Source organism: Dendrobates tinctorius, unplaced genomic scaffold (genome assembly GCF_039654945.1).
Source record: "Dendrobates tinctorius isolate UK_male_01 unplaced genomic scaffold, ASM3965494v1 ptg000143l, whole genome shotgun sequence".
Lineage (NCBI taxonomy): Eukaryota > Metazoa > Chordata > Amphibia > Anura > Dendrobatidae > Dendrobates > Dendrobates tinctorius.
This window is the reverse complement of record NW_027361810.1, coordinates 43,137,501-43,152,586: the sequence shown is the minus strand read 5'-3', so window position 1 is coordinate 43,152,586 and position 15,086 is coordinate 43,137,501. Positions and strand designations below refer to the sequence as shown.

Genomic DNA, 15,086 nt, shown 5'->3' with positions numbered 1-15,086 from the left:
ATTACAGGGTAGGCCGTGACCGGGAGAGGACGTCTTGGCTTACTCAAGGGAGAAAGGAGCGCAGAGGCAGCGGCAGGAGCACGTGGGGACACAGGATCAGGGTAAGGGCGACCCCGACCCTGGAGCCGCGCTACCTGCGATAAGGGGGGGTTGGTTTCCTCCTCCTCCCTTCCCTCAACTCTCTTATAGAAAGCAGAGGAGGTTATTGAGCCTGGAAGCAATATGACCGCAAAAGGGAAATCGCACACGTTCCTTTATGCCGCATGCATTTCCTGTGGGGCTAGTTTTCCACGAGCGCAGAGTAAAAAAGTATGTGAAGCCTGTGACTCCGAACGCGCCCAGGAGCCCTCCCCTGCGTCGGAGCCCAGGGGTCCGGATCCCCCGGAATGGGCTTTATCGCTTTCACGGTCTATGGCATCGCTAACAAAGGCGATCCAGACCCTTCAGGCCCCAGATAGCAGAGGTGGCGGCTCACCGATCTGGGAGGAATCGTCCACCTCACTAGAGCCTCCGGCCTGAAGGGGCCGTACTCTCTCTAGGCAGGCGCATAGGAAAAGAACCCACACTGGTTCGCCGGGCCTGTCCGGTGCTTCGGCATCCGTGAGTACGGTGTCTCGTTCACCATCACCATTATCTGGGAGCGAGCAGAGTTCAGATAATGACGCAGATTAGGCCCTGGAGCTCGACACTCCGGGGTGTCGGGAAACTGTTGACAGGCTCATCGAGGCTGTCAATCAGACTTTGGGTATCGAAGATGACGTCCCCCTCACCTCAGGTCATAAGGTGTCCTTTAAGAGGGCCAAGCGGCTGCATAGGGTGTTTAACACTCACCCGGAGTTCGAGGACATAGTACTTTGTCACAGGGAACGACCGGACATGCGTTTCTCGGGCCAGAAGACGCTGGAAGCAAGATATGCGTTTGCACTGGAGTAATGTAAAAAATGGGCGGAATCTCCAGTCGTGGATCCCCCAGTGTCACGCTTGGCCTCGAAAACTTTATTATCGGTACCTAGAGTCTCTTCCATTAAAGACCCCACAGATCGGCTTATAGAAAGCTTGGCCCGCTCCGTATATGAAGCATCAGGATCGGCGCTCTCTCCCTCATTCACAGCGACCTGGGTAGCCAAAGCCATGATGTCATGGTCTGTGTCATTAAATAAGCTCCTGCAGGATAGGGACCTGCCGGCGGAGGTGTCAGAGATAGCAAGTCAGAGCGCAATGGCGGGTGACAACTTAATCAATGCCTTCTTAGATGCGGCTAATTGCGCGGCACTAGCGGCGGCAAATGCAATCGCCATTAGGAGGGCCCTATGGTTGAGAATGTGGCGGGCCAATTCAATTTCCAAAAAATCCTTGACTTCCCTGCCTTATCAGGGTGGTCGCCTATTCGGGGAGAAATTGGACCAACTCATCTCTGACGCTACGGGGGGAAAAAGCAGTTTTCTCCCGCAGCAGAAAATCAAACCGCCGATTCGTCAGGCGCGGTTTCGGGCATTTCGCAACCCTGGGTGGATGGCAGCGGCCAGTTCTGCCGCTCCAGCTCACTACAACCAAGACAAGGATCGACAGGGCGCATATAGAGCCAACCCGCTGGGCAGGATGTGGGCTCGCCAGCGCAGGTCAAGGGGAGCCAGATCCCAAAAACCCTCAGCTAAATTACTCGGGGTGTCCGTTACCCGAGATCGACAGGGTAGGCGGCCGTCTGATCTGGTTCTGCCACGTCTGGGTCGCGGTAGCGCGAGACGCGTGGGTGACGGAATTAGTGTCGACGGGTACAAAATAGAATTTGTCAAATATCCTCCAAGACGATTTTTTCTGTCACGACTTCCCAAAGTGGAAGCCCGGGCGGAGGCATTGTGGGGAGCCATCGAGGTACTCCAGTTCAACGGGGTCATTGATCCCGAACGAGAGGACGAGAGGACTCAGGGTTTTTACTCCAATCTGTTCGCAGTCCCCAAAAAGGACGTGACAGTCAGGCCGGTACTGGACCTAAAGCTCCTGAACAGGTTCATCAGAATCAAACATTTTCAGATGGTATCTCTCCATTCAGTTATTTCTGCCATGGAGCAAGGAGAATTCTTGGCCTCGATCGCCGTCCAGGACACCTACCTGCACGTCCCTATTTTTCCTCCACATCAGAGGTTCCTACGGTTTGCCATCGAGGGTCGGCATTTCCAATTTGTAGCACTACCCTTCGGGCTGGCCACCGCCCTCAGAGTGTTCACAAAGGTAATGGCAGTCCCCATGGCCATTCTACACTCAAGGGGTATAGTCGTCTTGCCATACTTAGGCGACCTCTTGGTGAAAGGCCCTTCATTTCGGGCATGCGAAGAAAATATCAGCATTACGCTGGATACCCTGTCCCGCCTGGGATGGTTGGTCAACAGGAAGAAGTCGTCCTTTGTCCCAGCCCAGAGGATTTCTTTCTTAGGGATGATTTTCGACACCTTCCGAGGGTTGGTAATTCACCCCCAAGACAAGGCTCTAGCGCTCCAGCAAGTAGTCCGGAAGCTTCTGCAACCACTCCCTCATACCATTCGGTTTGGGATGAGGGTGCTGGGGAAGATGGTGGCGGCAATGGAAGCGATTCCGTTTGCCCAATTTCATCTTCGTCCCCTACAGCACGCTCTCTTGACATCCTGGGACAAGAGCCCATTTACGCTCGATCATCGGTGCCGGTTGTCCTCTCAAGTCAGACAGTCACTAAGGTGGTGGATGCTGGATGCCTCCCTTCTTCAGGGGAAACCTTTTCCCCCAGATCAATGGCGGGTGGTCACAACCGATGCGAGCCTCCTCGGTTGGGGAGCGGTTTTCCTCCATCACACGACTCAGGAACGATGGTCGCAACAGGAGGCACGTCTCCCGATCAACTTGTTGGAGATATGAGCGGTGCGGTTGGCGCTGCAGCATTTTCAGCACCTTCTAGCAGGTCGTCCTGTCCGGATTCAATCGGACAACGCCACGGCGGTGGCTTATGTAAATCATCAAGGGGGCATGCGCAGCAAGGCAACCATGTGCGAAATGGAACACGTGCTTCGCTGGGCCGAGGAGAACCGCTCGGTAATTTCAGCAGTCCACATACCAGGCGTGGAAAACTGGGCGGCGGACTTCCTCAGCCGGCAGGAGGTCGTGCCCGGGGAATGGGCCTTGCACCCCGAGGTCTTCCAGCAGATTTGCCAGCGGTGGGGAACACCGGATGTGGATCTGATGGCCTCCAGGGTGAACACCAAGGTGCCCGTGTTTCTCGCTCGGTCTCGGGACCCACGAGCGATCGCAGTGGATGCGTTGGTTCTACCATGGAACCAGTTTCGCCTTCAATACTTGTTTCCCCCGCTGCCGCTACTTCCGAGGGTCATCAGGAAAACCAAAACACATGGGGTTCCAGCGATTCTGCTGGCCCCAGACTGGCCCCATCGGGCATGGTACGCGGATCTAGTGCAGCTCCTCGCAGATGTTCCATGGCATCTGCCAGAGCGTCCAGACTCACTGTCTCAGGGGCCGATCTGCCACCGAACTTAGGGGCCCTATGTTTGACGGCATGGCCGTTGAATCTTGGATTCTGACCCAGGCGGGGTTTGGGCGTAAAGTGGTCGCGACAATGGTTAGCGCCTGGAAGCCTACCTCGGCAAGAATTGACCATCACACGTGGAAGGTCTTCTTTGGTTGGTGTCGAGATCGCGGGGTTGCTCCACTGGTTTTTTTCTATTCCCAACATCTTGGCTTTTCTTCAGTCAGGCCTAGACTCAGGGTTGGCCCCGAGTTCCCTTAGGAGACAGATATCGGTCTTGTCTGTCCTCTTCCAGCGAAAAATCGCTACTAATATGCAGGTGAGGACGTTCATCCAGGGGGTCTCACATTTGGTACCTCCCTATAGGACGCCCTTAGATTCCTGGGATCTTAACCTGGTCTTGTGTCCTGCAGGAAGCTACTTTTGAGCCTTTACTGGAAATTTCGTTGTCGTACCTTTCCAGGAAGGTGGTATTCTTGATAGCCATAACTTCCATTAGGCGAGTCTCGGAGTTGGCGGCCCTATCCTGTAGAGCATCCTTTTTCACCTTCTACAAGGACAAGGCAGTTCTCAGACCAGCTCCCCCCTTTCTGCCGAAGGTCATGTCCTCTTTTCACATTGAGGACATTGTCCTGCCTTCATTTTGTCCAGCGCCAGTACATCAGGTGGAAAAAGCACTTCACACATTAGACCTAGTGAGCGCACTCAGAAGGTACGTGTCGCGGACTGCACCCTTTCGCCAGACGGACACGCTGTTTGTGCTTCCCGAAGGGCGCAGGAAGGGACTCGCAGCCTCAAAGTCGACCATAGCCAGATGGATCCGTCTAACTATTCAAGAGGCTTACCGCATTAGAGGCGCGCCGGTTCCAGCAGGGATCAGAGCGCACTCTACTCGGGCAGTGGGCGCCTCTTGGGCGCTTCGGCACTAGGCTTTGGCAGAGCAGGTATGCAAGGCAGCACCCTGGTCCAGCCTGCACACATTTGCTAAATATTACAATGTGCATACTCAGGCTTCGTCAGATGCGAGCCTGGGTAGAAGAATTCTCCAAGCAGCAGTGGCACACCTTTAGACAGGAGGTGCATGTGGCTTGGATCGGTGAGTCAATTTCCCACCCAGCCCAGGGACTGCTTTAGGACGTCCCACAGTACCTGTGTCCCCCAATGAGACGAAGGAGAAACATGGATTTTTGTGAGTACTCACTGTAAAATCCTTTTCTCCGAGAAGCTCATTGGGGGACACAGCACCCACCCTATGAGCCAGTCGGCGCTTGTTTATTTAATTAATATATTTCCTTTTTTGATATTAGGGTGGCCCTTTTCCAGACATATTGTATTCTGCATTAAGGCTGATTTATGTTTGTGTTCTCCTACTGCTGTTGCACTAAACTGGTTTCCGCCCTCAAAATCAGGCTGAGGGAATGCTGCGGAGGAGGAGCTAACCTTTTTTTGTTCACTTAGTGTCAGCCTCCAGGTGGCAATAGCATACATCCACAGTACCTGTGTCCCCCAATGAGCGTCTCAGAGAAAAGGATTTTACGGTGAGTACTCACAAAACTCAATGCATCTCTGTGATTTAAGGGCATGAAAATTCAAAGTTGGAAAATTGCAAAATTTTTGCCAAATTTCCTTTTTTTTTTCCACAAATAAACACAAGTTAGGTCAAATTTTTTTTACCACTAATATGAAGTACAATATGTCACGAGAAACCAGTGTCAGAATCACCAGGATCCATGGAAGCGTTCCAGAGTTATTACCTCATAAAGGGACAGTGGTTAGAATTTTAAAAATTGTCCCGGTCATTAACGTGCAAACCACCCTTGGGGGTAAAGGGGTTAAGAACTTATTTATTGGATGAAGAAATTCCAGAAAGATGAGACGTTTCGGTCAATACTTGACCTTCATCAGTCATCTAGATAGAGGAGAGGTGTGTGGCAGCGCGCTGTGTGAGGGTCTGCGCTTCTCATCTTAGCAGTAGACATCAGACCCTCACACAGTGCGCTGACACACAGATCTCCTCTATTTAGATGACTGATGAAGGTCAGATATTGACCGAAACGTCTCATCTTTCTGGAATTTCTTCATCCAATAAATAAGTTCTTAAACACACCTATATGAGTGCCAAGTATTTCTACATCATAGTTGACGGATTTGGTTATCCTACTTGTGCACCACCAGAATTTCAGAAGTGCAGTGTTTTCCTAATTACATCTCCCGATGTGATTATTCTACCTGTGGGATCGCCATTGGACACTCGGAATTACGTGGACTATGGCTGACAGGTGACTATACAGTTAGGTCCATATATATTTGGACAGAGACAACATTTTTCTAATTTTGGTTCTAGACATTGCCACAATGAATTTTAAACAAAACAATTCAGATGCAGTTGAAGTTCAGACTTTCAGCTTTCATTTGAGGGTATCCACATTAAAATTGGTTGAAGGGTTTAGGAGTTTCAGCTCCTTAACATGTGCCACCCTGTTTTTAAAGGGACCAAAAGTAATTGGACAGATTAAATAATTGTAAATAAAATGTTCATTTCTAGTACTTGGTTGAAAACCCTTTGTTGGCAATGACTGCCTGAAGTCTTGAACTCATGGACATCACCAGTCGCTGTGTTTCCTCCTTCTTGATGCTCTGCCAGGCCTTCACTGCGGTGGTTTTCAGTTACTGTATGTTTGTGGGCCTTTCTGTCTGAAGTTTAGTCTTTAACAAGTGAAATGCTTGCTCATTTGGGTTGAGATCAGGTGACTGACATGGCCATTCAAGAATATTCCACTTCTTTGCTTTAATAAACTTCTGTGTTGCTTTGGCTTTATGTTTTGGGTCATTGTCCATCTGTAGTATGAATCGACAACCAATCAGTTTGGCTGCATTTGGCTGGATCTGAGCACACAGTATGGCTCTGAATGCCTCAGAATTCATTCGACTGCTTCTGTCCTGTGTCACATCATCAATAGAGTTGAGCGACTTTGGTCGGATCGGGTTTCGTGAAACCCGAATGAAACAAAATAAGTTTCAGATGAAACTCGTCCGACTAGAGCAAAACAAAGTCGGAGTTTCATCCGACTTTTATTTCCCATTGACTTGCATTGGGGTCGGGTTTCGGACGAAACTCCGACTTTGTTTTGCTCTAGTCGGACGAGTTTCATCTGAAACTTATTTTGTTTCATTCGGGTTTCACGAAACCCATTCCGACCAAAGTCGCTCAACTCTAATCATCAATAAGCACTAGTGACCCAGTGCCACTGGCAGCCATGCATGCCCAAGCCATCACACTGCCTCCGCCACGTTTTACAGCTGATGTGGTATGCTTTGGATCATGAGCTGTACCACGCCTTCACCATACTTTTCTTTTTCGGTCATTCTGGTAGAGGTTGATCTTGGTTTCATCTGACCAAAGAATGTTCTTCCAGAACTGTGCAGGCTTTTTTAGATGTTTTTTTAGCAAAGTCCAGTCTAGTCTTTTTATTCTTGATGCTTATGAGTGGCTTGCACCGTGCAGTGAACCCTCTGTATTTACTTTCATGCAGACTTCTCTTTATGGTAGATTTGGATATTGATACGCCTATCTCCTGGAGAGTGTTGTTCACTTGCTTGTCTGTTGTGAAGGGGTTTCTCTTCACCATGGAGATTATTCTGCGATCATCCACCACTGTTGTCTTCTGTGGGCGCCCAGGTCTTTTTGCATTGATGAGTTCACCAGTGCTTGCTTTCTTTCTCAGGATGTACCAAACTGTAGATTTTGCCACTCCTAACGTTGTAGCAATTTCTCAGATGGGTTTTTTGCAGCTTAAGGATGGCTTGTTTCACCTGCATGGAGAGCTCCTTTGACCGCATGCTTCCTTCACAGCAAAACCTTCCAAATGCAAGCACCACACCTCAAATCAACTCCAGGCCTTTTATCTGCTTAATTGAGAATGACATAACAAAGGGATTGCCCACACCTGTCCATGAAATAGCCTTGGAGTCAATTGTCCAATTACTTTTGGTCCCTTTAAAAACAGGGTGGCACATGTTAAGGAGCTGAAACTCCTAAACCCTTCATCCAATTTTAATGTGGATACCCTCAAATGAAAGCTGAAAGTCTGAACTTCAACTGCATCTGAATTGTTTTGTTTAAAATTCATTGTGGTAATGTCTAGAACCAGAATTAAAAAAATGTTGCCTCTGTCCAAATGTATATGGACCTAACTGTATGTTGACTTATTAATTTAAATTTTTTCTAGGAAACGAGGGCATCAGGGATTTGGTGTTAGGTGATTATAATGATTTTTTATTTTTATTTGAATATGTAAGTAATTATTTTTTTATTTTTTAACTGTGAGCACAGGCGCCGACGGATGAGACTACGTCTCCCATCAGCTGCATCTGCTGTCACTGTTAAAAGTAAGAGCAAACGTAGCCCGATGGGAGCTTTAGTCTCATCAGCCCCATGCCTGCTGGCCTGCGGTGAGCTTTTTACTGCCGGTGACAGCTGCAGAGTCATGCTGACATCTGACAGCATAACTCGGCAGCACTCTGCCCGACAGTTTTACCAGTGGTAGCATTACCGTTGGTCACAGTCACAGTGGCAGGGTCACGCTGACATCTGACAGCGTTACCTCGCAGCTCTATGATCAACGATGGCGTTACCATTGATAGGAACTACCGCACCTGTGTTTTTCTCATGCTGTCATCTGTGTGATAACACCATAGGAAGCCTGTAAAAACACAAGCAAAATCTCAGCAATTCTGTAAGCATTTTTATACCTGCATTTTTGTAGCGGATTTGACTGACTCAATAGAAGTTAATGGGTGAAAAACGCTGCAGAAACACAGAAAGTTTGACATGCTGCAGAAAACAATGCACTGCAAATACTCAAAGGAAATTTACTGATCATGTGCACAACATTTCAGGATTGTTATTGAATTAGCTTGTGTAATGAGTCCATAGCATTTTTGGCCCATTTCCCCGCCAGAAAAACGCTGCGAAAATGTATAAAAAATTCACTGTGTGAACACAGCCTTAAAGGGAATCTGAAAGCACAGAATCACTGTTCAAAGCAAGCACAGGCACTCTGTTCACTAGGGCAAGGCAAAACATTGAAGTGCACCTTTCCACTTGCTTCTTTTTCAACTATTTCCGTTTTTCTCTGGATCTGTAAAGTCAGAGCTGTCAATCAAAGAAGTGAAAGAGAGTGGGGTCACATGATGGTGATTACAGTGGAAAACAAACAATAGTTTGGCCACGTTGTGGTTCACTGAGAACATGTGCTTGGTTTGAACAGTCATTTTGTGCTGACAATCCGTTTGATGAATGAGTTTCCCCCTTCATGACTAGCTGTAAGACTCTATTCAGACATCCATGAAACGCAGTCTGAGTATGGAGCATGATGTCCAGACCAGCCGCTGGTCCCATGACCTAAACTCCACAGCCCCTTCGACTTAAAATAAAATAAATAAAAATAAATAAAAATCTAATATAAATCCAGATTAAAACAGTAGGTTCTTTTCTGATGACACATTCCCTTTAAATGGAACCTGATGCGTTATGAGAGATTTCACTCATTTTAAGAGTGTGTGCACACGCTGCGGATGCTGCTGCGGTGTACAGTACCATAATATCCTATGGGAAATGGAAACCGCAGTGCGGAATTGCTGCGGTTCCTAATTGACATGTCAATTCTTTCGGCGGATTCCGCTGCGGTTTACCATCTCCTCCATTGTAGAGGTGATAAAACGCAGGCTAATCCGCAGATAAACCGCAGGTCTTTTGACCTGCGGATTTACCTGCGGATTTTGCTAAATCCGCGCGGATCAATCCTGCAGAATCCGCAGAGTGTGCACGTACCCTAAATGTGTGTGTCCTTTCTGACAAATATGGATTGTCCAAAATGGTAAACTCCTTCAATTTCTAGCTGTTCTTTAAAAAAAAAAAAAAAAAAACGGACTTTTTTGTTTTTCTTAAAATTCTCAACCAACTGTATTTACAGTTAGATTTTGTGCCATTATGTAAATTTTCAATATCCTTTTTTTTTTTTGCTTTTTCGAACTATGGTAAATGATGGTAGATTGCACTCGGCCTTCACATATTTACTGACGTATTTGTAATGTTTTGTGCCTTGAACCGGCAGAAGCCTGAAACATAAGTGTTGTCACGATGGCAGAAAAAGAAGTCATTCTATTTAAAACAAAACAGATCCATTTAAAAATAGCATAATGAGCAATAAACACCATTCAGGGACAGCGATGGAGGCAATGTGTGAATATTTCTTCCTTATGCAGTGTTAAGCCACACTACCTCAATTCCACTGCAGGACATACCAAAGGATTACATAATTCTTCACTTAGTCACGGTCACATAATTATTTTTGCGTTGTACATATATTGGAGGTTTATAATTTGGTCTATGGTATTTTTATACTGGTAAATAATATAATTCAAGATGGACTGATACCATATTTATTACCCTAATTTGTATATGATCATAATTGGAGGGTAAATATATTGTAGACTTTGTTAAAACTTCCATCACAGTGCTGCGCTATTCTATCCATTTAACACCCTATCAATATTTTTCATGGCAATTGTATTAAAAAAAAAAAAAAAAAAAAAAAATAGAAGGCTTGACCCTGGTGTAACTAGTCTTAGACTTGGGCGAAAAACATTATTAACATGGTACAGTACATCCTAGATATAGGCAATATGGATATAAAACTATGAGTGATAACACTTGCATGCGTTATTATTAACTTTGACCAGCTAAGTATGGTAATTCCAAAGACCGAAAGTTATTCCCTATTCGTAAGATGGGGGTTTAACTCTGGATTTAAGTAGTATTTCTATAACTAAAACTGTTTAAGAGATTTTTATTAGAATTTTGGAAGATGTTTTTTTTTTTCCTGAAGCGTTTTTTATTTTTTGCTGTCTTGTAATTGGTTCTCCAAGAATGTAATAAGGCCCCCATCATGTAATTCAAACTGCAGCCGGTCCTAGTCACATGCCAAGACAGGTCGCTGTCTGAAGAAACACAGCTCCGAATACCTCAACTCTGACCGGAGCTATATCGTAAGGACGAATACTGTAGCTTCTGTCAGAGTTTTGTGACAGGAGAAAACATACATCTTTTCTTTGGCTGACTCGGCAAGTTGGAAAAATATCCTAAGTGCTTAGTTAGCCATGAGGAGGAGATTTTCCTCTCGTGTCACACGCTTCTCTTTTGGCATCTTTGATATGCGTGCTGACAGTACAGCTCCTCTGTCAGTTGAGTAACCTCTCTGGAGCTGTGTTTTTTCAGACTGAAGCCCATCCTGACGTGTGAATAGCACGGCCTGTGCTTTGCTGTTTGAATTAGGTGACAGCGGCAATTTTATTACATTCTTGGACAACCCTTTAAAGAAGCCTCAGAAATCGCAGGTTAACAGCAGCTCAGATTAGATACCAGGTCAATGCCACACAGAGTTCTAGCAGCAGACACATCTCTACAACAACTGTTAAGAGGAGACTTTGTGCAGCAGGCCTTCATGGTAAAATAGCTGCTAGGAAACCACTGCTAAGGACAGGCAACAAGCAGAAGAGACTTGTTTGGGCTAAAGAACACAAAGAATGGACATTAGACCATTAGAAATCTGTGCTTTGGTCTGATGAGTTCAAATTTGAGATCTTTGGTTCCAACCACCGTGTCTTTGTACGATGCAGAAAAGGTAAACGGATGGACTCTACATGCCTGGTTCCCACCGTGAAGCATGGAGGAGGAGGTGTGATGATGTGAGGGTGCTTTGCTGGGGACACTGTTGGGGATTTATTCAAAATTGAAGGCATACTGAACCAGCATGGCTACCACAGCATCTTGCAGCGGCATGCTATACCATCCGGTTTGCGATTAGTTGGGCCATCATTTATTTTTCACCAGGACAATGACCCCAAACACACCTCCAGGCTGTGTAAGGGCTATTTGACCAAGAAGGAGAGTGATGGGGTGCTACGCCAGATGACCTGGCCTGCACAGTCACCAGTCCTGAACCCAATTGAGATGGTTTGGGGTGAGCTGGACCACAGAGTGAAGGCAAAAGGGCCAAGTGCTAAGCATCTCAGGGAACTCCTTCAAGACTGTTGGAAGAAAATTTCCGGTGACTACCTCTTGAAACTCATCAAGAGAATGCCAAGAGTGTGCAAAGCAGTAATCAAAGCAAAAGGTGGCTACTTTGAAGAACCTAGAATATAAGACATATTTTCAGTTGTTTCACACTTTTTTGTTAATTATATAATTCCACATGTGTAAATTCATAGTTTTGATGCCTTCAGAGTGAATCTACAATTTTCATAGTCATGAAAATAAAGAAAACTCTTTGAATGAGAAGGTTTGTCCAAACTTTTGATCTGTACTGTTCTTGCATGGAAAGATAATTTCAAATCTCAGAGAGACAGAAGATTCTGGAAGTATAAACTCATGACGACCTTTGACACACTCAGTGCAGGAATGAATGTGTCGTATAGATTTAGTTCTTTTTACATCAATTAAGGAATTTGTCCCTCAGACCTTTTGTTGGGGCATCACAACACAGAACCAGACCCCAATCAGTGGGCTATAAAACATTCACACTCCTGGTCTATGATCTGTTCCAATATTTATGGCCACAAATGTTTATCTCTCTACCATAATGATAATTATGCTTCATGTCACTTGTCTTATCTATTGCATTATTTATTTCTGTGCTGTGTTGTGCATAAATGTGATTCTCAGATTTTGTATTAGTCTAGCCTGATGAAGAAACCTGAGTAGTCTCGAAAAATTGCAATTTGTTACCATCTTTTCAGTTAGCCATTAAAAGGTATCAACCACCGAGGTCTCTCAATTCTAAATATTTTGTTAACAAATCTAATTTTATTATGAAAAACTAAAATCTTAGAAATCAATAATGTATACATAATAAGTATTAGGAATCTACAGTCACATGTTAACGTTTGGGCACCCCTATTAATGTTAACCTTTTTTCTTTATAACAGTTTTGGTTTGTGCAACAGCTATTTCAGTTTCATATATCTAATAACTGATGGACTCAGTTATATTTCTGGATTCAAATGAGGTTTATTGTACTAACAGAAAATGTGCAATCTGCATTTTAACAAAATTTGACTGGTGCAAAAGTATGGGCACCTCAACATGAAAGTGACATTAATACTTCGTAGATCCTCCTTTTGCAAAAATAACCTAGTCGCTTCCTTTTAGCTATTAATGAGTTCCTAGATCCTGGATGAAGGTATTTGTGACCATTCCTGTTTACAAAACAATTCCAGTTCAGTTAAGTTTGATGGTCGCCGAGCATGGACAGCCCGCTTCAAATCATTCCACAGATGTTCAATGATATTCAGGTCTGGGGACTGGGATGGCCATTCCAGAACATTGTAATTGTTCCTCTGCATGAATGCCTGAGTAGATTTGGAGCGGTGTTTTGGATCATTGACTTGCTGAAATATCCATCCCCTGCGTAACTTCAACTTCGTCACTGATTCTTGCACATTATTGTCAAGAATCTGCTGATACCGACTTTAACAAGATTCCCGATGCTGGCATTGGCCACACAGCCCCAAAGCATGATGGAACCTCCACCAAATTTTACTGTGGGTAGTAAGTGTTTTTCTTGGAATGCTGTGTTTTTTAGCCTCCATGCATAACGCCTTTTTGTATGACCAAACAACTCAATCTTTGTTTCATCAGTCCACAGGACCTTCTTCCAAAATGTAACTGGCTTGTCCAAATGTGCTTTTGCATACCTCAGACGACTCTGTTTGTGGCGTGCTTGCAGAAATGGCTTTTTTCGCATCACTCTCCCATACTCTCCTTGTGCAAAGTGTGCTGTATTGTTGACTGATGCACAGTGACACCATCTGCAGCAAGATGATGCTGCAGGTCTTTGGAGGTGGTCTGTGGAATGTCCTTGACTGTTCTCACCATTCTTCTCTGCCTTTCTGATATTTTTCTTGGCCTGCCACTTCTGGGCTTAACAAGAACTGTACCTGTGTTCTTCCATTTCCTTACTATGTTCCTCTCTGTGGAAACTGACAGGTTAAATCTCTGAGACAACTTTTTGTATCCTTCCCCTGAAAAGCTATGTTGAATAATCTTTGTTTTCAGATCATTTGAGAGTTGTTTTGAGGAGCCCACGATGCCACTCTTCATAGGAGAATCAAAGAGGAGAACGATTTGCAAGTGGCCACCTTAAATACCTTTTCTCATGATTTGATACACCTGGCTATGAAGTTCAAAGCTCAATGAGGTTACAAAACCAATTTAGTGCTTCAGGAAGTCAGTAAAAAGTAGTTAGGAGTGTTCAAATCAAGAAAATGATAAGGGTGCCCATACTTTTGCACCGGTCAAATTTTGTTTAAATGCAGATTGCACATTTTCTGTTACTACAATAAAACTCATTTGAATCCAGAAATATAATGGAGTCCATCAGTTATTAGATATATGAAACTGAAATAGCTGTTGCAAAAACCAAAATTGTTATAAAGAAAAAAGGTTAACATTAATAGGGGTGCCCAAACTTTAACATATGACTGTAATTAAAAAAAGAACATTACTGAACATTACAAGTAAGGCAGAATGTTTAAATATAAAATAACAAGTAAAGTGACTTCTACTTGTAATGCTGTAAAACGATATATCTCAATCGGAAAGAGACAACTTTGTCATGCCATAAGATGATATGCATAACTTGCAACAAATTTCCCCATAGATAAATACTTTAAAATAACATGGTATAGAAGTAATTCGCAGGATAAACAATAAACTTGTCCAACGCCTCAACGCGCGTTTCGCCAATCTTCATCAGGAGGGGTAAATAGAGGATTACCTGAAAGTACCATATTACAGAGGAAGGTCATGACCCTTGTGACTAAATATGAATGAGTCTTGTCAGCAAATCTCTTGCGTGAACAGCTGATAAGCTCCCACAGGAAAAAATAACACCATTCAGACCTAAGCTAACTATACAAGCTTTCAATAAATGTTGAGCTAGTTGGGTAAAAGCACTCCAGTGCTCCAAAGTTAGATGCAGTAAGTTATTTCTCACAATGTTTCTGGCACTGATGAATATATAAAATATGTACAGGGTGTGTTATATGTGTGTGTGTGTGTGTATATATATACACTCACTGGCCACTTTATTAGGTACACCATGCTAGTAACGGGTTGGACCCCCTTTTGCCTTCAGAACTGCCTCAATTCTTCGTGGCAGAGATTCAACAAGGTGCTGGAAGCATTCCTCAGAGATGTTGGACCATATTGACATGATGGCATCACACAGTTGGTGCAGATTTGTCGGCTGCACATCCCTGATGCGAATCTCCCGTTCCACCACATCCCAAAGATGCTCTATTGGATTGAGATCTGGTGACTGAGGAGGCCATTTGAGTACAGTGAACTCATTGTCATGTTCAAGAAACCAATCTGAGATGATTCGAGCTTTATGACATGGCGCATTATCCTGCTGAAAGTAGCCATCAGATGTTGGGTACATTGTGGTCATAAAGGGATGGACATGGTCAGCAACAATACTCAGGTAGGCTGTGGCGTTGCAACGATGCTCAATTG

The 15,086-nt window shown here is 44.7% G+C and overlaps 1 protein-coding gene across 4 annotated transcripts in view; it reads left to right on the top strand.

Annotated features, from left to right (window-relative positions):
- The window catches only part of TLK1 (tousled like kinase 1), a 321,524-nt gene that overhangs the window by 43,219 nt on the left and 263,219 nt on the right, over positions 1 to 15,086 (top strand). The window lies entirely within an intron of this gene.